Below are 25,570 nucleotides of genomic sequence, written 5' to 3'. Positions count from 1 at the left end.
TCCAACCCTGTTGGCCTTTTGGTAGGCCTTGAAGACCTGGTTATGTACCCAGGCCCTGGGGCCCCGAGTATGTGAAGAGCCCCATTTCCTGGTTATGTTAACATCTATGGATTGTAATATTTTCTTGTATACATTTTGCTGTATGTATTTAATTTTTTTTATATTGTGATTATAATTTGGTTTTTAATTGATTTTATGATTGTTTGCTGCCCAGAGTCACTTGTTTGAGATAGGTAGCCATACAAAATAAACAAATAAATAATTCTTAAGAACTATTTCCTTTCCTTTTACTTTTTGGTCATTTGTAACAGAAAACAGCCTGAAATTAAGAAAAAAAACTGATTGAGAGAGAGCGAGAGGGAGCCTCCAATTGTATATTTTACATTTGTTTTTGTCTGCATCAAATTTCAGGTTATTCAGCCATACTGAAATATTAATTGAATTTAATAAAATAAAATTTAAAACAAAACTGAATTTGCTTTATTTATTTATTTATTTATTTTTCAAATATATTATCACCTCCCATCTCCCTGGAAAAGGGGACCCTGGGCGGTTTAAAATAAAATTGACATTAAAACCATGAACATATAAAAATACAAATATAAATAATCAATATAAATAGAAGATAAAAATAGATATAAAATTCAAGTGGCGATAAGATCTGACTCAGTGAGGAGGGATCTACGGCACCAGCCACCCCCAGGAGGAACTATTCACCTTCCCACCCAAGGCGAGGCGGCAGAGCCAGGTCTTCAAGTTCTTCCAGAAGGCCGGGAGCAAAGGGGCCTGCCTCACCTCCAGGGGCAGAATGTTCCAGAGGGTGGGTGACACTTCAGAGAAGGCCCACTTCCTGGACCCCGCCAAATGGAATTCCCTTACCGACAGGGTCCGTAGCATGCCCTCTCTGCGTGACTGGGTGGGACGGATCGATTTCATGGGGATGAGACGGTCCCTCAGGTAGCCTAGACCCATGCCATGAAGGGCTTCAAAGGTCATAACCAACACCTTGAATTGGACCCGGAAGCAAACTGGCACCCAGTGCAGTTCACACAGCAGTGGTGTCACACATGCCGATCTTGGGGCACCAGTAACTGCCTGCACAGCCGTATTCTGGACCAGCTATTCATGAGCTAGTTGAATTATTATTTGCTTCCATAATACAGCACACTACTGCTGTTGAGGAATTGCTTTTCTGCAATTAGTTGAAAATGAAAGTGCCTTCTGCTTGTTTGTAACTTCTGTTTTAAGATTATGGAGCAAGACTATGAGATGTTCCCAGGGAATTTTAAAATGTATTAGAAATGCAACCCCTTCATCCTATTCCCACCAGAAGCTAGCTTCTGAGTTGGAGGAGACAAAGCATTGGAAACAAACTGCCTTTCCAAAAGAGGAAAAGAAGGAAATAAAGTGCCAGATATGTAGCACCACCATACCAACAGCTGCTCTAACTGCAAATCCCAATGCATTTTAAAACCAACCCAAATTTCTTGCACTTTGTTCTTATCTGTAGATCCCAAAATATATTCAGCATGTTGTTGTCCATATGTTTCCAACTCTGGAGCTCAAAGAGGCCACCTTCAACCAAATATTGTTCAACAATGAACCAGCCAATATCTGTATGCAGAGAATTATAACCAACCAGTCCTCACTCACACTGCTTCAACCTTGCCAATTGTTGAATCTGTCTGTCCTTCCCTGAGTGCTCCATGAGTTAATAAAGAGCCCTTCCTCTTCCTTCACAAAAAGCTGAGCAAATCCATTTCTGGTTCATTTCCCCAACACACAGGTATTTGCAACAATATACATTTGTTGTTTGGTCTGCAAGATATTCAAGCCAGAAGGTACAAGGAAATATATCTCAATCAAGAATGTCAATATGTAGAGGAAAATAACAGCAGCAACAACAAACAACAAAGGATTATGAAGGATGTTTTTAAGTAGGTCAGAGAAATCCCAGGAAAATTTATAGTAAGGTGAGACTGTTTAAGAATAATCAAGGAAAAAATCTGATAGAGGCAATTGAAGTTAATGGAAGATGAAAAGACTACACTGATCCCCTTTACAAATGGGATTATAGCATGATGGAAACATTTGTAAAAAAGAATATATTCTGGAACTGACTTCACTAGAAAAGCACCAGGTGCAGAAGAAATACCCCTTGAATTATTTAAAAAGAAGCTGTTAAAATGCTAACAGCTCTGTGTAAACAAATATGAAATAAGACTGGGCTAGAGACTGGAAAAGATTGGTGTATATATTTATTTATGAAAAGTGGTACAAGAGAATATGCACATTAATAACTACTGCATTACTTCATCATACAAACTGAGTTGGTTTAAATACCTTATAAAGAAAAATAGAGCCATGAATGATGGCAGATGCACCAAATGAACATATTTCAGAAAAGACAGAGGGACCTGAGATGAGATATTAATATAACATGGATAATGGAAAGCGCAAGAGAATACAAGAAGGGTTTTTACCTTTGCTTTATTAATTAGAGCAAAGTCTTTGTGTAGAGTATGCCAGAATGTGGAATGTATTATGACTAATGAGTGTGCAAAATGCCTGATTATTGTTCTGAGAATGTTTCACAATGAGTAAGAAACAATGTGACAAGGATGCACACTATCTTTGTACAGCAAATACATTAGAAGAATAGCAAAACTGGAAAATATGGCAACTGAAATCATAATTGGAGGCTGAAATTTAAGCAGTCTGAGGTATGTAGATGACATCACTTTGTAGCCAAAGTAAGAAGACATAAGAGCTTACTAGGAAAGTAAAAGTAAAAATAAATTGGTTAGTGTTAAATATTAAGAAGACAAAGGTAATGTCTACCAGCATTCTAAATGAATTAATACTTGCCAGTGAAGAAGTGAAGGTGTAGTGCAGGGCCGGTTTTCATCCAGTGTCATGTGAAGGGAGAGGTCACGTAGAGCAGCAGAAGCACAGCCAAATTATGTGGGAGGATTCATAGTTCCATGACTGCAAAAGAGGGACTGATGCCTTTCCTGTACTTCATTCCTTCTAACCTTTCTTGAATGCAGCTTCAGAACCATGGCTGTGAATGATTTGTTATCATTTTCACAAAACTCCATGGCCACAGTTAACTTAGGGGATGACTGGGAATGGATGCATATGGACGAATGCATCTAGCCTTCACTTCCCTTGAATCACCATGGATTCAAAGATATGGAAGTACCAATACATTTCTATCCTTGATACAGTGTGCTCAAAACTCTTCATATGCCTGACCTCATTTTCCAGCCAGACATAAAATAGAATTTCTAGGAAATAAAAAATAGATTCTCAGTGAAAATCGTTGGTTTCTTGGATGCCTGAACTTTAGATCAGCCAGCAGCCCTGGTCATATCATTAGGCTGTGTGAAGCAGTCACCTCAGAAGGCAGCAGAAAGTTGGAAGAGAGGGACATACAGACTAACCTGTGCTCTGTGAGCTGCCCTGCTACCTTTTATGTTAGAGGATATTGTCCCGTCATAAATTTTTGTTGAATGCTCCTATTTGGTTGCTGCCACAGCTGTTGCCATCCAGGTTTTTAAAATATTTCCTATGCATACTTATTAGAACAATGGATACTCTATTGCTTTGCATATCAGTTTTCTTGAATATCTTTACATTTGTCTGATGTGGATGGAGTGGCTTGGTGGAAGCATCTTTACTGCATTCTGGAGCCTCATACATTCTGCAGCACCATTTCAAATTGCTGATTCCCCTCTCCCTTTTCTTCTCAGTTGGTACATTTGCAAATAAACCAGTTTTCACAGACAATATAAGATTTGCCTGTTCTCTCCCATGAAGGACCCTTTAAAGGCTGCCCTGCTTGGAAGGTGGGGTAGGAGGACATGTCAAGTTCAATAAAAGATAACATCTCTCTAATCCCATTGGACCAGCATAGCAATTACATCCTCTATACCTCTGATTGAGAGAGGTACAGCCACACATGTAGGATGCAGCATGATAAGAAAAAAGTATGCCCTTTGCCCCATTATTATGGCACACTACCTGTCCCAAACCCAAATCCAAGAGGCAAATCTTTCCCAATTCTCAGTGTTGTTCTGGGAAAACTAGTACTCAAATGTCATTTATCTGAAAAAAAGGTAAGGTGTTACTTGAATATACTGTCTAGAGGATATGTAAATAGTTATATGCATACCCATGATTTGAAGTACTGTCTGGTAGATCCTGATTTTTCTGCCACTTTAGAGCCATCAGCATTCTTGTTAGTAATATGTTTTCATCAAAAACATCTCAGAAACAACCAACAGACTGTTACAACCACACAGCATCACTATAGCTGTCATGAGCACTGATGGTGAGCAGGAGGGGGCCCCTATCCAGGGGGGAAAACGCATGCGTAGTAGTAAGGAGTTGAGCAGTCATTCAAAGAGACACAGAACAGACCCGCCTTGACTTTTGGGGTTTATCTGTATGGGTTTTCTCACGCTTCTTCAGTTTGTTAGGATTTTCTGTCTAACGTAGCAGTAATAAAACACTAGAGACTTATTCCTCATCTCAGCGTGGTTCCTGACTGTTAGGACAATAGCACACAAACCAACCAAAGCCCTCCAGAACATATTAAGTGAACCAAAAGACTCAGTAGCCCAAGAAGAAAAAACAGGAGTCACCTACAACATACAGTGTAAGGACTGTAACAGCCACTATGTGGGACAGACAGGCAGAAGACTAGCAGAGAGCATCCACGATGAAAACTCCTTAAACTCACAACACATGGACAGAGTCAACCATAGTTTCAACTGGGAATCTGTGAGCAACGTAGACCAAGCTAAATCCAAAAACACTAGGGAATTCCTGGAAGCTTGGCATTCAGACAAATCAGCCATCAATAGACACATGGAAATAAACCACATTGACACACCATTGAAAAGAGACAATAAAAAAGCTAAGAAGGAAACAAAAAGAGCAGAACACATCCTCTCCAGCAACCAACACCCAGATAAGCAAGGATTAACACCAGACAAATAATCAAGCAGAGAACACTACCCTAATCAAGGAATTACCAAGGAGAAAACCATACCTCCACCAACACTGGCAGGACAAGCTATGGTATATGAACAGGGAGAAAACCCCACACTCACTTGCACTGATGATGTTACCTAGTCAGGTAATGAAACGTCTGCAAGCAAACAACCAAGCTCAGAGAGCACCAAGGGCTCCACAGAATGTGTTTTGGTGCCAACTGAAAGAGGAAGAATTATCCTAATGCAATATGTTTCAATAGACTTTAGTGATGTTTAGTTAATAACAGTGTACTTTAAATAAAGCCAAATAATTATTGTGAGGCTAAGATTACTGATGATGTGTAATAACTATCCATGTATTTAATATATAGTGCAGAGAGGAGGAAAGCATAAACCCCAGCTGTTTACCTTAAATATTTCTATTTTGGGCCTTTCAGATGTGACTACAATATTTGTTATCTCACAAAACGTAGCTCTAGTCAAAACACCTGGAGGACATCAGATTGGAGAAAGTTGACCATGGCCTCTTAGAGGCCATTAGATTATTGTCCTTGATTAAATAAACAAGAATACAAACATATATCACAAGCAGACAAATAAAGCAACATGGTCAGTACATATACAACAATGTACTTCACATAATACTGTGACACAGAATAGGGTTAGCCAGCATGGAAATGTCAAAGAGCATGCTCAGTTCCTTGTATCAGACATGTCATTTAAACAATGGTCAGCATTTGCCTAATTCTGGAGGTAGCAATACAGGATTTTGCCACATCAAGAGTAATTAATGGCTTTAGCTCTGCCAAAAATAAATGGAGGAGAATGAGACATACAGCCATTTTACATACAGCTAGAGACCTTGATAGATAGCTTGGCCACAATTATCCATAATCCTTTCCTTCCGGACCTCGCTATTGAATATGTTCTATACTGGTCTACCTTTGAAGGCTTCCCCTGAGATGTTCTGTTAGTCAAGAATAACAGCTGCTCGACAGTTAATTGGAACCAGCATTAAGGAACATATTGTGCCATCCTGAAAAAAGGCTTTTTCTGTGGTCTCATCTGTTTCTCAGCATAAGTCAAAGTGTTGGACTTATCTTTCAAGCCTGCAGAGTTGGAGACTGTCTAAACTTGCCAATATGTGGCTGGGCACAGACATCTTGATCTGATATCCTCCTCTGAATGTCCCATCTTCTTTTTTAATTGAGAGTTTTAATTACAATAGTAAAAGCAAATACAAATTAAACTTAGAGAGGGAAGGAGAAACAAAAAGAAAAATAAAAAGTGCAAAGAAAGAAAAAAGAAAAAGAAGAAAAAGAAGAAAGTAGGATATAGATAAAGAAAAGAAATATATAAAGAAGTGACTTCTGATCTTCACCACAACAAACTTAATAACTCTTCATCTTCTATAAGATTACAAACAAATATCTCTTCTTCCCATAACCTGTCCCTTATCTATATCCAAATCCATAAATGTTCATAAACTATTCAGTCCTAATGTCAGCAAAAAGCCCATAAAGGCTTACCAGAGCTTTATAGAGACATGTCTTATTATAACCTTGATCAAACAAACCAACTTTATATTTCTTCCTTTTACTTCTGACAATCTTGATCTTTAATTCATTCAGATGTTGTTGTAGGATTTGGTCTTTCTACAATTTTTTTCCCCCATCCCAAAGGCTTTTTTGAGGCTTTAGCAAACCTCTTTTTTAAATCCAGTAAAAAGTCATTATCCAGGTTGTTCTCTTGGTTTATCATTAGTATTTCCACTTTGGTTTTCAAAGTTTAACCAACTTCTTTTGTATATCCAGTAGGTAGTCCTTATCTGGGTCATTCTCTTGGCTTGTCATTTGTTTCTACTTTAGCTGCCTTCTCTGTCTTATAAACCAAACTTATCATCATCATCATCATCATCATCATCATCATCATCATCATCCAGTATTTCTGGTTCTAATATTTCTGCATCTGGCAAAATTTGCTTCACATCTGCCATTCCTTCATTAACATCTTTTGGACATAATCTATCCATAGAAGAAAACATCATTGGTGACATTGTAGCTACTAATTGCTGGCTCCATTCTTCAAAAATCTCCTGGAGTATGTAAAATGTCATAACATTTTGTGTCATTTTGTAAATCTTTGTACTAACCAAAAACCAAAGGCAAGTTTAAACTTTTTCCCCTCTTTTCTTTTTCTGCCTGAAGTCTTTAGTCCCCTCTAGTGTTCAATTTCTGAAATCATGAAGTCACAAATCTCTGTTTTGACTTACGATAGACAAAACAATTTGGTTCCCACAAAAAGCTGTTTATTTTATTAAATTATTTCCAAAATCTTATAGTAAGAGTCTCAATATTCCAAATTGGTCTGGACCCTTAATTCATTTATAACTTTCTTAGATCAAAGTCTTATTTAGATTTTTGCCGTTTATTTAATTCTTAAGCTTATGGTTAATTCTTCTTTTGTTCAAGAATTCAGGTAAACTCACCAGGAGGCTTTTCAAATTTGTCATTTCAAAGGTCTCTAGTAGCCTTAAGATAGTTAAATAGTCAACTTCTGAAAGTGATTAGAAAGTGAGGTTAGTGAACCCAGTGTCCTTTAAAAGGCTCTGCCACAGTTGTGAGCATGATGGCTGATCCCTTCATCTCCTGGTGCTCAAAGTCACTGAAGACTGCTGTCCTGTAGTCTCCTCATGAGGAGCAGCCATCTGGAGCACACGTGGGCAATCTCCTATCCTCTCCTTGTCTAGAGAGGTCCTGAAGAACCTGTTCTACTTGCCGGTTCTTCGGTTTTTTGTCGTGGTCATCATCTCTACTCTTTTGGAGATGTGTTTAGTTTGCCACGCTTCCCCCAGAAGTCCTGGATGCCCCATCTTCTAATATGTAGGTTGCAACTAGTGAAGGAGCCTTTTGGGTCATGGTATCCTACTTCTGGAAACCCTTTGCACCCATGGGAAGTGGGTTGTATTCTCAATGAAAATAAAGATATTTTTATTTCCCCAGGCATATGGAAACATCTTCCAGATCTATTTTTTTATCTGTTTCTCTGAAGCTGCATATGCTTTTAATGTTCCTTTGGCTCTTTTAGATCATGTTTCTTTTTAATTATTTAGATGGCTGTTTTATTGCTTTACTGGTTTTCACTGATTTACCAATATAATCTGCCCTGAGAGTACTTTGTTGAGGGTAGAGCATAAAGATACCCATACCAATACAGTTCTAAATGTATTTTACAATACATTTACTGTACCCTCAAGATATTCACACCCTATTCACCTCACATGTGAACTATTGCAATGTGTTCTACATGGGGCAGCCCTTGAAGACTATTGGAAATGGGTTGGTCCAGAATGTGGTGGCATGGACAATGATGCCCATGTAACACCACTTCTCCATGAGCTATACTGATTGCTGACTGGCTTCTGAGTGCAATTCAGATTGCTGGTTACCATCTATAAAGCCTTTCATGGCACAGGGCCTGGCTATCTGAGGGCTTGCCTATCTCATAGTTTCTGCCCATCCTGTTTGATCAGAATTGTCATGCTTTTAGTCACATCAATCACAGAACATCATCTGATGGGACACAGAAAGTAGCTGTTCTCTGCTGCTGTGCTTGCCCACAGGAACAGCATTCCCCAAGATCCGTATGTCCCCCCTGGGCTTTTCCCCCAGGCCTTGGATTAGGATGGGTTGATGAGCCTCTTTTAGAATTTTATACGTCAGTTAAATGTTTTCTTCAAGCTGTAAAATGTTCTTTTTTTACTATTTTGCCTTCTATTTTTAAAAATGTTGTATGTCACCCAGAGACTTAAGGAGTTGGCAGTTCTCTGAATTGAATAAATGAATGAATGAATGAATGAATGAGTGAACTAATAAATAAATATATGGTTCTGTGTTCACTGGTGGAAGACTGATATCCAAATGTAAGAAATAGAATCTCTGTGTAATATAAATTAACACTGGCAAGCTGTATGGCTTTAATTTGGGGGCTAATTGAGAGCCAAAGACTATCTCATTAAAATATGGGTTATCCTCCTGGCTGTTGAGTTTAATGCAGTTTATAATAAATCTGGTAGAGTCGCTATGGAAAACCATTGAAGGCAGAGACTCCCCATGCTTACCTTGATTAAACAAACCAGTTTTTCTACAAAAGGCAATACCTCCATTTAGCCTTCAGATATGTGGGATTGCAATTCTGATCAGCTAGAAAGGGCTAGGTGGGAAGTTGTAGCCCAATTGATTTCAGGCCAGGGGGCACTAGACTGGAGAAGGCTGGCCAACAACTTTTCTTCTTCTTGGATCCAGAAGGCTGAACTGAATATTTTGAAACTCTCCATATGGCAAGATATAAGAAAGCCTGACAACAAAAACACAGGGATCCATAGAATGTGATGGGGGTGGGGGTGGGGAGGCACTCAGCAGCATCACATTTTCTAATTACTACTCTTGACCTTGTGATCTGTCTTGCACATCACTGGCTGCCACAAGAAGCTGGAGATCTGAAAGACTGATGTCTCTTGAAAGGGTGCTGTCTGCCTGTGGGCTGCTGGTATCATCTATGCTCTTTTAAGAAAGCTGTAGTACTCTCTGATGAACAGTAGATGCTGCTGACATGCTGTCACAGGGATCAAGGCCTACACACTTAGCAATGAAAAACTGGTCTTCAATGCCCCCTTCCCCCAATTTCCCTGTCAAAGGATGCAGATTCTGGGGTCTTGGAAGATTTCTTTCTTTTTAAAGTTCTATTTATTATTTGCTTGTTGAGTTTGTGCCTCCTTGTTACATTTAATGGATTGCACATAGAGAGAAAGCTTCTTATGAATGGAGCTTGCCATTCTTTCGTTTTTAGTTGTCACGAATCATGTCTCATAAGTTCTAACTATTTACTATTTAGTAGTAATCTTTCAGGGATGAGGAGTCAAAGATTATGAACCTAGACTGTATTAAATCCATTTGGCCTCAAGCAATATAAGGGCAATCTGCATTTCCATCAGTGCTATTATTTTTGTACGTTGGTGCTAGATTGGGAAATTTCACTTCATATCTAATACTTCGAGTAATAAAAACAGTATAATTAGACCCTCGATTATTCTGTTACAGCAATAAGGCTTTTGATGCCCTGTGCACAGATTGCTAAATATAAAAGGTAACAATTATAATGGAAACAGAATGCAAAAACCCAAAACTGAAAAGAAGTTGGAAAGCAATGAGCAAAGTGCATACTTTACTATCCCAGTTGTATAGTATAGAAATTCATAGCCATAGGAACATACCATGTTGTCATGATCTCAAGAGACAGCAGTGGTCTGGACAGAGTCACAGCCCTGTGGTGCCAATTCACAACTGTACATGAAATTCCTGAGCCTGTGACACCAGAGACCTCCAAGCCCATGAACCTTGAACTTGCACTACCAATGGCAGCTCTGTTGTCGAGCTTCAAAACAGGCAAAGAATGGAGACCATTAATGTGCATGTAAGATGTGGAGTGTAAGAAGGTTCAAGGTTCTGGGTGTCAAAGTATAAGACATACTGTATTAATCCTTTTATAGCAAGTTGCTCATTCAGAGTATTATATGGTACTACAACTACTGCCTTGCCTTGTTACTCTCCCAGTACAATAAGTTATAAATACTAAAGTGCATATGAAACTGCCTTATATCAAGTTAATCCATTGTGCTATCCAGCTCAAGATTGTCTATAACAGGCTGATTTGCAATGACTTTCCATCATTGCAGAACTATCTTTCCAGCCTTATATGGATATGTCAGGTATTGAACTTGGAGCTTTTGCAGGCAAAATGCATGCTTTATCACTGAACACCAGCTTTCCCATAATCATTAGCAACATCTACATTTTTTCTGACAGAGCAACAGCATGCTATGACATGGTATAATTGATTGAAAACTCTGAAATTATTTTGGGCTAACTGAAAGTAGTCCTGTTCAAGTGCAAGGCAGAAATACATACATAAGTACATACATACACATATATAAATATAAATAATATAATATAATATAATATAATAATACCATATATATTTAATATACTTATTATAATGTGTGTGTATGTATGTATATGTGTATATATATAAAATATTATAATTATATACATATTTAAACCCAACTTTCTAAAATACGCAACTTGTTGACCTCTGCTCTATTGTTTCTGTTATTTTTATATACTTCCCTTGTCTAATGTATTCTAAGTCTTAATCAGCTGGTCTTCAGCTAACTTTTTTTTCCCGGGGATCTGAAAAATGAAGAAAAACAAAATAGAGTTTCCCAGGTGTAGCATACTGTAGTGACAAATAATTTAGCAGGCAATGTTTGCTTAGTTTGAGAGGGATGGCCAATGATAATGTAAGATTTGTGCAACTTTAGGCTTTTGTTTCAGTCAGTTGCCTTGGAAAGCCCACACACTGCTATGAGTACAATTACCACCACTAACTCACATTCTCCAACAATACAGACATCAGGACTAAATAGCCAATGAGATTTTTATTATATCCATTACATTATTATTTCCTGTAAAGTCATCTAGGTTTGTGGCCATCCCTACTTCTTGTGGTAGTGAATTTTGTAGCTTTAACTATTATTGAAGGATTGATTTCTCAAGCTTACTTTGCCTCCAGTTACTGCTGCCTCTCTGTGGTTCACAATAAAAAGATTGCAGAGTTAAAACAAACAACATTAAAATAAAATGTTAAATGATTGACCAGTAAAATCCTGTTCATTAACTATGTACTGTACTGTATGAAAACGTTTCTCCTTTTATTGCTCCTGAATCTCCTATCATAAAGCTTCATTGCCTGGTATCAGTACTATTGGAATACTTATCACTGCCAGATAGTAGTTTTATTACTGGGTTCCAATAATATGAGTTTTTGGATATGAAAAGCGACTTCATATCCAATTTCTGCACACTATGCATAATCAGGTCCTTTCTAACTCATTTTTTCTCTAAGCTAAAAAGCCCCAAACTTTTCCCCATAGGGGAGTTTGCTCTTTTTTGCACCTTTTCCAGCGTTACAATATCCTTCTGCTTGAAAGATATTGAAATCACAGCTTGTATCTTTGATTGCAATGGCTGAAAATTGTCAGATGGTCACAAAGATGTCCCTTGAATACTTCACTGGTATGCTTAAAATAATGATCTCAGAAAGAAGAAATTGTGCTAAAGTGTACAAATAACTATAATTAACTGCATTCGCTCTTGAAAGTGCTTTTAAAAAAGATACATGAAGTTATCTGAACATTGTGAAGAAACAAGTTTTGGGCATACTTCTGTTCTCAGGGATACCAGTATCTTTAGATCATGTGATTACAGTTCAAATATAAATACAAATGGGTCAATAATCTGAAATATACAACATATTTTCTTTTTATAGCATTCAGATTCTATAACTCAGAATCTGTGTTGTGAAAAGACCTGTTATGGTGATTTGCATAATTATTAATATTGTCCATATAGGACTAAGTTGTATAATTATCTATTTTTTGGTTTTAGAGAAGCTACATAGAGTATAAGTTATAATTACTATAAAAACTACTGAACTATTGTTTAGAATTAAAGATTTTATGCAAGAAATGCCCAACACATTCAGACTTACAGTTATAACTAGAAACATGTTCTTTTAAAAATAAAATGGGAGAATTTTAAGAATTCTATGTGAATGCTGAACTTTGTATTTCGTACTTGCTCCTGTTCTTTTCCTGTATCTAGAATAGATTGTACAGAATTTGAATGATGTTTGCATTCAATTGATAAGCCATAACTAGAGGAAGTCAGTGTTAATAACTGAAGGCTAATGCTCTCTGTGGTGTTGCTATTACCTGTGTGACTTCACATCTTATTCACATGATATTTATTATGTGAATTGTCACACATCCAATTGTTGTTGAAGCTTGGATGTGACTCTTTCTGATCAAATTACACATGCTTTTCAAGGGAATTGCCCAAACAGAAAACGAAAGCTATCAAAAGGGCACATTAAACAGTGCAGGATGAATGCACAGCAGATGTCTTGTCTGTCCCTCAAACTTAAAAAAAGAAGATGCATCAAATCAGTTTCTCAGAAAACTGGATTTAAGAAAAGGGAGATGTTGCAGAAAAATAGATAGTATAGTCAGATCAATAAATACTGACAGCAGGATGAGAAAGACCAGAAGGGAGAGTGAGAACTAGATAGATGGATAGGTGAATAAAACGAGATGCTGCAGATGCCTTATATGCCTGTTGTATCTGTAAGAGAACACATATGGCAATCTCTTTAGGAAGGCAAATGTTTCTTCTGTTTCTTTCTTCACATGTTGCTTTGTTTTTGCTGGAAATAGGTGTTGTGATCTCATTTGAAATGCCTATTGTGCTGGAAATAATAATACCCTGCCAACTTTAGACTATCAACAGTGGAAATTTAAGTGCTTTCTCTTCCCTCAAGTTCAGCCCCAAAGGCTTATCTGCTTGGGGCATAGATTGCATCCTTCTCCTGTCCAACTCATAGAAGGCAGCTGGACTCTAATAGAGTCTTACTCCAGTACTGGCAATTGTGGAGTATCCTACATCACAGCTGAGGATATAGGTTAGCTAAAGGGCCTGTGCAAATATTTGCTGCTCCAAATCAATTCAGACTGATTTAGAGCATCACACTGATTTGACAAATCAAACTGACAGATCAATTCAATTAACTGAATTAGATCAAATGCATCCAAATAGATCTGAACTAATTCAGAAGCTTTCCACGACTGCACACACGTTTGAATGGTTTGAATTAGTCTGAATCAAAAGGTGTCCAATTTAAGGATTTGGTCATCCAGATCAAATCATTTTCTGAATTGTTTTGAATATTCAAAAGGCAGCTTAGTCCTTTACTGATTCAGCACAACTACCTGTTCCTCAGCACTTGATGCCTAGATGGCCCTCTCCCTCTTTCCAAATGCAGGGCACCCCTTCCACCTTCTTCTTTCCACTGTTGTTCAAATGGTTCATCTTGCCATGCTCTAGTGCAAACAGAAGAAAGAACTGAATTGGTTCTAATAATATTTTGTAGATTTTCCCTCCATCTCTCTTGAATGCTGTTTCATCATGAATAAAACGACACAAGTAAAGCACTATGTTTCTGTTGTACTTACCTGGAGGTTGCAACCCACAAAAAACAATGAATATTTCACACATATACCATAAAGGAAATTATGGGAAGAGCACAAAGAGAGGAATAATTGCACAAGCATGTTTCTTTGCTAACAATATTTCTATAACACCCAATAGCTAAAGTTTTCTAGGTGGTATAGTATAGTGTTTCTCAACTTCAGCAATGTTAAGATGTGTGGACTTCAACTCCCAGAATTCCCTAGCCAGCATGTTGGCTGCAGAATTCTGGGAGTTGAAGTCCACACATCTTAATGTTGCTGAGGTTGAGAAACACTGCTGCAGTATGCATAAACATGGTTTTTCAGAGAGCTGGTGGTTTACCCAATATTTCATTCTTCCAGACAGCCTAAAACCCATTGTGCATCTGGCCCACGTAATGAAGTTCTGGGGCCTGCTGGCAATCGCACAGGAACATTTTATGAGGCAGAAGGAACATGACTGGTAACAACTGAAATCTGCCTTTTCTGGTAATGCATTTCTGAGCCAACAGTCTTCTGCCTCACTAAAAGTTTGTCTCTGTGACTAATGACAAAATTGGATTAAGGGCCACCTTCTAAACCATGTTTTTCTTCCTGCAAGGGAAGTACAGACCCATCCTCATTAACTGAATGCCCATTTCTCAGATTTGGAAATCACCTCTCCACTGTGTTTTCATTTAGTTGGAATTATGGTTCAGAATTCTGGCCTTCATCACAGTGAAGAGACTGGTGAGGTGGGAGACAAAGTATGATTAGGATAATAATGGACAAGCTGAAGCAAAAGAAAGGATAGTGCTGAATTGCACACTTTACTGTTTTTCCCCCTAACTAATTAAGTATTCAAGGAGCTGTTACATTTTTCTCCTGGACAAACTTAATTGTTGGGTTAAATGAAATCCTTGTCTAGGACCTTCTAGTTCCTAAGTTCAGGGCTGTAAGTTGGAAGTTTAATATACAATTTGAAGGTGCACATTTATTTATAGGCAGAACTTAATGAAAGAGAGGCTAATTAAAAATACTGTTGAATCTGAGCAGCTATGGTGGCTTAACCTGAATAGCTATATGACTGGGCACTAAAGTCAGCCAAGACTTGCTTGCTAAAGCTTGGATTTCAATCACTTAGCACCTCTCATTTATTGATTTATTTTATTTATAATCTGTCTCTTCCAAAGAGCTCAGTATAAATAAAAACACCATGCAGGAGTTCCAAGTCTTTTTCTCTTTCTCTTAATAAAAAACAGCCTTGGAAAACTGGAATTAAATATAACAAGTAGTGGTAAGAAGGTGCTGCTTACCTCTTCTTTCTCTGCTGTGCAAATGCCAAGTCAGAGCAGTCTGAGGTAGGAGATTATAGCCCTGTTTGCATTTCTGGTTTTGGGAGAGAGGGGAAGGGTTACTGTGTTACACAGGGGTTTAGAAATGTCAAGATGGTAGCCCTGACCATGTGATCAAATCTGCCATCTTGACTTTTTTGACACCTTCTCCCCAGCCCTCAGAAACTCCTGGGCATGTGTTTGACCTTGCCTATTTGTATCTCATATTAAAAGATCCGGCCTCAGAGACATTTTGTGATCATGTGCTCAGAAAGCGGCATTTGATAGAACTGGCATGAGCTGCACCGTGATGGCAAGGGGACACAGTTGCTGCCAGTCTTAAAATGGTGGTTGGGGACAATGGTGGGCCTTCCAGAAGGGAAGGAGAGGAGCAGTCTCCCACTCATCCCCATCTGCCTCCTGAGGTAAGGTCTATGCTTGGGTGGATCCTTTGAGAAGACAAAGCAAAGCGGCTTTGTTTGGTTTCTGGGTTGTATTGCCTAATTCCAATGTGGAAATTCCACTCAGTTTAAACTGAACAGAAATAGTTGAGTTTTTATTAGCTGCCAGTAACTATTGCAATGTAATGAATAAAGGATAAAAGTGATTCCTAGGTGTTAGTGGTTTTTTTCCCTTAAAACAACAAAAGGTAAGGTACTGTTGAGCATTCATAACTTGTACCTAGGCCCATTAAATTTTTTATAGCAGTGGTCACAGTGTCCCAGATCAGTCAACATCAATGCTCCTGAAGGATTAGCATAGATTTTGGAGTTGAGTGTGAAGAATACATAACTTTGGTACAAATAAAACATAGGCATTTTATTTTTTATAGTGGGGAAGAGGGACGACAGCCTTTTAACAAATGCAAGGCTTTATGCCCAGATGAAAATGTGTTTGCACTACAAGCCACATCCTGATTCTTGAGTTTCTCAATTCCATCTCCAATGCCTGCTCCTGTTCTTTGAGAGGCATCTAGAGAAAATGTACAGACATCAGACTTCAATGCTCTGCTTGGCTTTGCCTGCTCACATTTACCAACACACCCGTAGCTGGTGTCACAATCTGGAAATGATGGTGACCAAAGAACTGATAGGATGATCAGGCTGTATATGCAGATAATAGCTAAGCAGAGGCTGAATATCCAGATACCACAGGATGTTCCCTGTTAAAACGATGAGCTTGTGATAAGCCTGTTCACCTCAGAACTGTAGTGTCTCATGTTCCAAGGGCAGACAACATGTCTTTTTGACAGAGCGGAGGTGCCATCTGAAATACTGCAGGTGGGAGAAGAGAAACTTGCATCTTATTTACAGGCTGTGGCTTCTGACATTGCTGATGGCTCTTGCTGATAGGAGATCTGTTTTGCTTATCTCCCCTCAGAGCTGTCCTTTCAGAGGCTGCCCTCCATACAAAGGGAGTCTGCCTCTGCTTGCCTCCTGGAACTGGCCTGGCCTTTCAGCAACACAATCAGCTCTTTCACTCATTTCAACTCTTTTCTGTCATACAATGCTAAGAATTGCTGATAGGGGACATTCTAAGAGTGGCCTGTCTTTGTGGCAACTTTGGTTTCAAAAGTCATAGAGAGAAGGGGAGTGGGAAGAAGTGAGGCATCAGAAGGCTCTAAAAATGAAAGCCTATGTTTCTTTGAAAACACAAAGCAATGCTGAGGTCTTTGCTTAAAGGCCTTCAAAGGAACTGGGATTTTTTTCCTTCTGGGGGATAAAACAATGAGGGAGGAAGCATCTCTCTCTTCTAAGCAAAACAGGCCATATGTGTCTTTGTTTCTACATGCAAATAAGCAAGACTATCAGTGGAAAGCTGTGTAGTAGACCATGGTATAAGCATTCAAAATAGACTATATCAGGCAATGACACTATCATGGGCATCTTCCAGTAACTTTATGTCATTAGTTTAGCAGTATAATATTTATTTATATTTTTTTATCCGTTCAGTCATGTCCGATTCTTGGAGATTGTGTGGACAAGTCCCTGCAGTTTTCTTAGCAAGGCTTTTCAGAAGTGGTTTGCCGTTGCCTCCTTCCTAGGGCTGAGAGAGGGTGACTGGCCCAAGGTCACCTAGCTGGCTTTGTGCCCAAGGTGGGACTAGAATTCACAGTCTCTCAGTTTCTATCCTGATGCCTTAACCACTACACCAAACTAGCTGTTAATAAAGGTTAAATCAGATTTCTCACCAGCTATGTTTAGCAATCAAAGTGCTGTCTGAAAAGCTATGGCCTTGCAACTCTAAACCAGTACTGTGACTATAGAGCTGTATCCTGCTGAGGCTAGAGAGAAGCATTTTCTCCTGCCTAAATTGCAGAGCTCATGGGCATCCTAAAATGAAAGTTTGTTCTTGGAGACAATTTATATAGCCTGGATGTTTCCAGTGATAAAGATTATTTATAGAAATGCATGAAAATGCTTGTCCTAGATTTGGACCAGAAGCAAGAAATCCTTTTGTTGTTGTTGAGTCCCCAACTTCTTCAGGAGCAATCTACTGGGGGCTGTATCATATGCTAGCAGAGGGTGAGATTAATGCAAGTGTAGCACTGTGGGCAGGAGAGTATGATAGCAATACTGGCAAAACCCTCTTTCTGGCATTTCCCCCTTTGTTTTGACATACTTTCTCTCTTGTGCTGTATCTATTTGACAGCCCCCTTTCTCTCTCCTTTCTTAAGCAGTGGTTTGCTGGGGAAGAGGCAGACTTCTGTTACCAGATCTGAAGAGTTCACTTGCAAGGGCTGAGAATTGCATAAAACTGAGAGTTGCATATGTCACAGAGCCACTGCCAGAGCTACTAGATTGCATTCTGACCCTTTGCTGTCATCTAGTAGTCATCCAGGTTTTTGCAGCCCAGGTATGTTACTCTAGCCAGTTTCTTTAGCTCAGGGTGTTACCTTAACTAGACCCCTATCTGAGAATCTCAACTTCTGACTCAAATATGCTTCCATTTGTTTGAAAGGTAAAACGAACACATCTAGGTTAAGTATTCTGTCATTTGCATTCAGATCACATTCCTATATCTATATTTGAAGGGGATTTTTAAAAATCTTCAAGCACCTTGCAAATTATAAAGCTGAGGCTAGAGTTAAATCTCTTTTGTTCTGCTCTGTTAGTTTCTCTTAATTGACTTGGAAATAAACCTTTGCTTGCCTTCCCTAATTATGAACTCATGAAGGAATTCTCAGAAGAAGCTGGATTTGATTTAATATTTTAGTTCTTTCCAAATATTCTTCTTAGTTAACATGTGCAGGAGCTGAAGTCTTGTAAAATGTTTTTCTAGTTGGACTGGGTCAGCTATCTCTCTTCCTTGTATAGGTAGGTAGAGAAGAAGCAAAACCCAAATAACCTCAATGGAGCCAGAGAGCAGATCTAATACAAAGGGCTGACATGAAGCAGGAAAAGCAGTATTTACTGTTTTGAATTGGGCCAAAGCCCAGGTGAGAGCTATTGCATCTGAAGCTTCATAGAATCTAGTGAGCATTCCTGTTGGAAGATCTGAAAGTAAGATCAACAACAAAATAACAAAGTGCCCTCTTTTGGGTTGTTTTACTGGTTTTTTTATATAATAATTCCAAAACACTACATTTCTACATACTTAGAGGTATATGCTTATGTCAGTGGCCAGTTTTTTTACGTTGCCAGCTGCATGAAATAAATTCTGGAACAGGTAAAAGTTATTTATGGTTCTGCAATCTTGCTGGGCTTGTGTTATCAAAACCACTGCATTAACACTCAAGGCTGGCAGTTCAGGACCAAACCTACCTGTACTTGATAGTGCTATGAATTGCCTACATGGAGGTGCTAGACCAGATTCAGCTGCTTTTTAAAAGCTGATGGGATCCCTTTTGTGCAGTGGTGGGCCAAATTGTATGGGGTACACTTTGGGATTTTTTACTAGGACCCAGAAGTTCAATAATTGGAGCCTGGGAGAAAAGACCCACACTTTAGAATTAAAAGAATTCTGAACCTAGGAATTTCTCTTAATATACTGGTGGCGCTATTTGATATATACTTACATCTAAGTTAAAGAATAGAGAGCCAGTCTGGTATAGTGGTTAAGGCACCAGGCTAGAAACCAGGAGTCTGTGAGTTCTAGTCCTGCCTTAGGCACAAAGGCAGCTGGGTGACCTTGGACCAGTCACTCTCTCTCAGCCCTAGGAAGGAGGCAATGGCAAACCACTTCTAAAAAACCTTGCCAAGAAAACTGTAGGGATTAGTCCAGGCAGTTGCCAGAAGTCAACACTGACCTGAAGACATACACAAAAGTAAAACAATAAAATCACAATACAGTAAGAACCAATCTCAACATTATAACAGTATGATAATCCATTTAAAAACATTATCTAATCCCAACACTACCATAATTTAAAATGATATTGAGTCATGCCACTAAAAGAAAAGGTTCTTCCTCTTTATCAAGGTCCTGAAAAAAAGTGTTTTAAGTGCCTTTTTAAACCTCAAGAGATCAAACTTGTAAAGTTGTTCAAAGAAGAGTCAATTCTAAAGAGTAAGAGGTAGCTGGGAGAAAGCTCAAAAACATTTGGACAGGAAGGAAAACAAAGTGACCCTGATTGCATGACAGAGCTCAGCACACAGAGACATGAATTGCAATCAAGTTATTCAAATAATGGGGTATTCTTGAATGCATGGCCTGGAAGGTCACCACCAGCAGTATGAACTAGTAATGTTCTTAAATTAAATTAAATTATTACATTAAATTAAGGCACCACCTGACTCCATGTGGCTCACAATGTAACAAAAAACAAACGCACTATTAAAAAATGAAACCAACAAAACCAGGTAAGGTAAAAAACAAAATGAAGAACAAGATGGTGAGTCTGGCCAACAACAACAGAACTCACAAGGGGCTCCAGCCATCCAACCCAAGGCCTGGGAGAATAGCCAGGTCTTCAAGAATGCTATCAGGGTTAGAGCCACCCAGATTTCTGGGGGAAGACCCAGCCAATGTAAGGATTGGCAGAAAGAACAAATGATACCTAATTCTTAGTTGCGTAACACTAGCAGCATGAAATTAGATGTCTTTGCTGATTCAATGCAAGTTATATAGAGATTTATATACTTATCTAGATCTACCTTTTGCCCACATCTGTCCAATTGACACCTGATTGCTCCTTAGCTGCAGTAACACCTCCTTTTCTGTGCTGAAAGCAAGCTAGATGCCTGCCAAGTCCAGTGACAGGCAAAATTCAGGCAGAACTTTTAGAAGAAAAGAGTTCTTTTTACCAGTGTCTTAAGACAGCAACTGTAGACATAGTCTATAGGCTTGGTGGAAGTCAACACCAGGAATCCAATAAACAAGTTCTGAATCCAAGGGAAAAGGCAGCAGATAGGTGAAATCCAGAGTTCTAAGCAAAATAGAGCAAAATAAACATGACAGAGCTGAGGCTTGAAAAGTTGTTCTCAGATTTGCTCCTAAGGAATTAGGACAATAAATCAGCCATGCTGAGCCTCCACCCAATATACAGCTGTGGTAGTTTATTTCTCATCATTGGCTCTTCTGTTGGCTTGTTTCTTGGTAAGTCTCTCAGATCTGTGGAGTTCTGCTTCCTATTGTTGAATCTTTATCACACACCTCTGCTTAGGACTGGGTGGCTGAATGTCAGAGTTTGAGAGGCAGTCAATGGGTACAGGCAAGGAGTCCTGGGGGCTGGGTGAATCTGCCTCAACCAGAATAGTCATTTGCTCCATGGCTGCTGGAATCACTTATGCCAGGACTATTTGTCCTTAGATGCCCTGACTCCACTTCCTCCCCATCCTTCTTATCTGTGGCCATGACCAGCAAGGCTATAACACCCACCCTTTCTCTATGTGGCATAGGCATCTTGCAATGAAGCAGAAAGTAGGGACTCTGGAACCCCTTTCTCTCCAAAAATCTGCCAAAAACAGATAGTAAGGAGAAAGAAAGAAAGTTAACACTCCAGGTTTGAGGTCTTTGGCCCTTTTAGAATAGTTAATCCAATTCTCTACAACCTGGACCAGGAAAGCCTTTTCCAGCCTGGTGCCCTCTAGATTACAATGCCTGGAATTCCTAGTCAGGCTATTGTGGCTCAGAATTCTTTGAGTGAGTGTTGAGACTACATCAGGGAGGTTGGTGAAAACTAGACTACATGAATCAGTCCTGGCTGCAGATGATAAGATACATCAAACTAGTGTACTATTCACCTCTGTAATGAAAGAAAGAAAGAAAGACAGACAGACAGACAGACAGACAGACAGACAGAAAGACAGAAAAGAAAGTTTCATGTTTTTTACATAAATAAAGCAAATGTCTAAATCCCTGTCTTCTTTCAGGGACATAAAGGAGAAGTCTACCGTAATGCTGAACTCTTTTGTATTTAGGCAAGAATGTCTCAGACTACATTTTAAAGCTGTCAGTGTATCTGGTCTAAGATTTCATCCCAGCTTCTTCTAAAGAATTGCCAAAATGGTAGCTGAGCAGAGCTTGGCTGACTGTACAAAATATTATCAACTGTAGTTTGGGTGAAATAGTTTATGTTTTCAGTGAGGACTTTCTTGGTTGCCTTCTGCTCTGTTTATAGGTAACTGGATGCTCTCACCCTATTATGGATAAGTGAGTGGAAAGCTAGGCATAACTCTCTTTTGTTCTGCTCTGATAGTTCTCTTAATTGGCTTGGAAATAACCTTTATTTGCTTATCTTAATTATTAATTCAGAAAGAAATTATTGGAAACAGCTCAGGTTTCTTTGATCTAATGTCTCACTTCTTTCAGCAGAGGGTTAACAGGTCAGAAGCAGTGAGAGGTTTGAGAATATCCCAGCCTATTTTATAATCCACAGAGAAATATGGGGCAAGTCTTAGATACTGCAGGCAATAATGCAGTATTCCTAACTTTCTAGATGCCCTGTATCACACTTCCCACAATATCCTGCTAGCATAGCCAATGTCTATGCTGGCTGAGGTGGTGTTGGCTAAGGATGATAAGAACTGAAGTCCAATAATCAGGATAAAACCAAGTTTCATAATACATGATCTAACCCTTCTTGATCTTTTATTTTTAGGATGAAAACAAAGATTTTCTTCAAAAGAAATACAAGTAGTCCTTACTTAAAGGGGACTGGAATTTTGGTTGCTAAGTGAAGTGGTCATTAAGTGAATTCTACTTGATTTTACTTTTTTGCAGTAGTCATTAAGCGAATCATGTGGTCGTTAAGGAAATCACTCAGTTCCCCATTGATTTTGCTTGCTGGAAGCCAGCTGGGAAGGTAGAAAATGGTGATCATGTGACTGTGGGACGCTGCAATAGTCATAAATGTGAACCAGTTGCCAAGCACCCACATTGTGATCAAGTGATTGCGGGGATGCTGCAATGGTTGTTAAGTGTGAGGACTGGTCATAAAATCATTTTTTTCAGCACCATCATAAGTCCGAACTGTTGCTAAACAAATGGCTGCTAAGTGAGGACTACCTGTAGTATAATTATAATGCAATTATAACCAAACAATTAACAACTCAAAATCAAAATTTTATTTGACTTGGATGTGTATAAATAAACAATAACCCTACTTTTGACTCAGAAGAGTTGCTTGGCATTTTTTTCAGGCCAACCCAGGTGGAGAAATTTGTTTAGTTTACATTTGCAAAGGATCTTCAGGATACCATGCTGTTCTGTACGTCTATATCCTGGCCCAGTGATTTACTAAGCAACGAGTTATATGTTCACTTCTTTCAGTCCTGAGGTTTCATCTTAACTATTCACTTTAACAATGTTACCATTCATGTAGAATTAGGAATCTATCCCCTAAGCAACATTTCTCAACATTTCTTCAGGATGGAACCACTAATACAAAGTGCAAAGGTGAACTCCTACAGTCATTATACTACAGCTGGTATCATCTGTGACCACTGGGCACATTGGCTGGCCAGAAGCATCTGAAGGGCCATGGGTTTTCTGCTCCTGTATTGCTGCTGTACAGCTGAGTACATAGGAAATGTAGATATGAATATGCTCTTGGAATGCAGGAGATAGATGCTCCAGATGCAGTTGCAGAATGGATCCCTGGCACAGAAAGTAGCAACATGCAAGCGGATTTCAAGGACAAGGTGGCACTGTAATATAGGCGGTAGGGACAGATACTAGCACAGACTGAAAGTAGAAAGTAAAATAGCCATGCCAACTGAGGGCTTCCTAGACATTGTAAACTGCAGAATTGTATCTATAAACTCTATTCAAGGTAATTGGGTAGATCAAAACATATTATGCTATATTTGGGAGTGCTAAGAAGAAAAAAGAAAATTTCCTATGTAGTTCTATTTGGGAAAAAATGTTTGGAACATACAAACAGAAATACAGAAATAAATTCACAATAGAAATCAGTTATGAAGGCATGGTATATTACAAAGCAAGGGCTTCTAGCTGTTGTTGTAGCTTAGAGGTATTGGGAGTTTTCTGATATTTGCATTCCATCTCTGGGCAGTGGGATTGAATACTATCTGAATGTCTGTTTGGGCTGGAAACTCCCAAGTTCTTTTGCTCTTGTCCCATGGTATTAGGGTTTTATTTCTGCTTCTATCAGTTTCTAGTATTATGAGGCTGGGAGAGAAACACCTGTCAGCTTTTTCTTCATTATACATAATTTTATACAATTCTATCAAGTCCCCACTTACTACTTTTTTTAAGCTAACATGCCCCAAATGTAATCTTTCTAGCTACAGGAGTTGCTTCAGTCCCTTTATCTCAATCCAATCCAATTTTATTGCACTTTTGCAGCTGTAAAATATCCCTTCTGAGATTTAGTGACCTGAACGGTATACCACTGATTTATATAAAGACATTGTGATGTTGGCACATTGATTTTTGATTCTTTTTATAATTATCCCCAACATGGAACTTGATCATTTCATAGAGGTTGTACACAGATCGGTCTACCACAACTTCAGCTCCTGTTTGTGATCAGTTAGACCCAGTCACATGCTATTAGTCTACGTAAGCTTTTTGATTGCAGCAGAGTAGAAAAGAGTTTAATATATAAAATAAGGAAATAAATATGTAAATCTGTACACTCAAAGTAAAATGTATTTGTCATTTTAATCCCATTTATGCAGTTTGGAAAGATTCTGTTAGAGCTGTTTGTCATACATTTCTTTCTTAGCCATTCTAAACACCTCAGTCCTATCAAAAACATGGCCAATTAACTGCATACCTTTAACTCTCAATCATTTATGAATTTATTAAAAGCACTGATCCTAGTACAGGTTCTTAGAACTCCGTTCTTTACTTTCAGCCACAGAGAAAACTGTCCATTTATTCCCACCCTCGGATTTTGATTCTTTAGTTACAGATCAATAAGAGGCCCTCTCTTCTTATCTCATGACTACTAAATTTCTTCAGCTGTTTTTAGTGAGATCACAAATCATTTGTGTCCAGGTAAACAATATCTACCAGATTGCCATTGTCTACATGCTTGTTACCATTCTCAAAAAACTCTAAATGATTAGTAAGATAAGACTTATCTTTGCAGAAATTATATTGACTCTCCCGCAATAAGCTATCTCCTGTTAATATGCGTTATAATTCTATCTTTAATAATGCTTGCCATTAATCTATCCCAAACAGCTAAACCAATTTATCAATTTTCTAGATTCTAGTAGGATATTTTTCTAAATATGGGCATAACATCAGCCGTTTCCCAATTCTCTGGGATACAGGGAGAGGGAGAAAAAAAAATCAGAAATTTTATATTCAAATTTTTTTAGATACCATCTGAACTCTGAGATTTATCTAGTTTTGATTTTTTAATTAGATAATCTTTTGACATCATTATATGCTGCAATTCTTCAGATCAATTCTTCCCATCATTTTAGGCAGTGAAATTTGCCATCTATCTTTCACAGTATTTATTTACTTAAATTTTTACACTGCCCGACTCTAGGAAGTTCACAGATAAAAACAGACAGAACAATGAAATAATCCAGCAATAAAAACAAAGAGCAAAAGATGGCACAAACCAGGCAACAAACCTACATTACCCACAAGGGAATTTCAATCACCTCCCCCAAAGACCTGTGTGAAGAGCCATGTCTTCAAGGCCTTCTGAAATACCAGCAGTAAAGATAGATGCACAGATTTCTTTTAGCTTTCCAATTTCC

This window comes from Candoia aspera, chromosome 1, assembly GCF_035149785.1.
Source record: "Candoia aspera isolate rCanAsp1 chromosome 1, rCanAsp1.hap2, whole genome shotgun sequence".
NCBI classification, from domain to species: Eukaryota; Metazoa; Chordata; class Lepidosauria; order Squamata; family Boidae; genus Candoia; species Candoia aspera.
The sequence above is the reverse complement of the archived record's forward strand: the minus strand, read 5'-3'. Positions refer to the sequence as shown.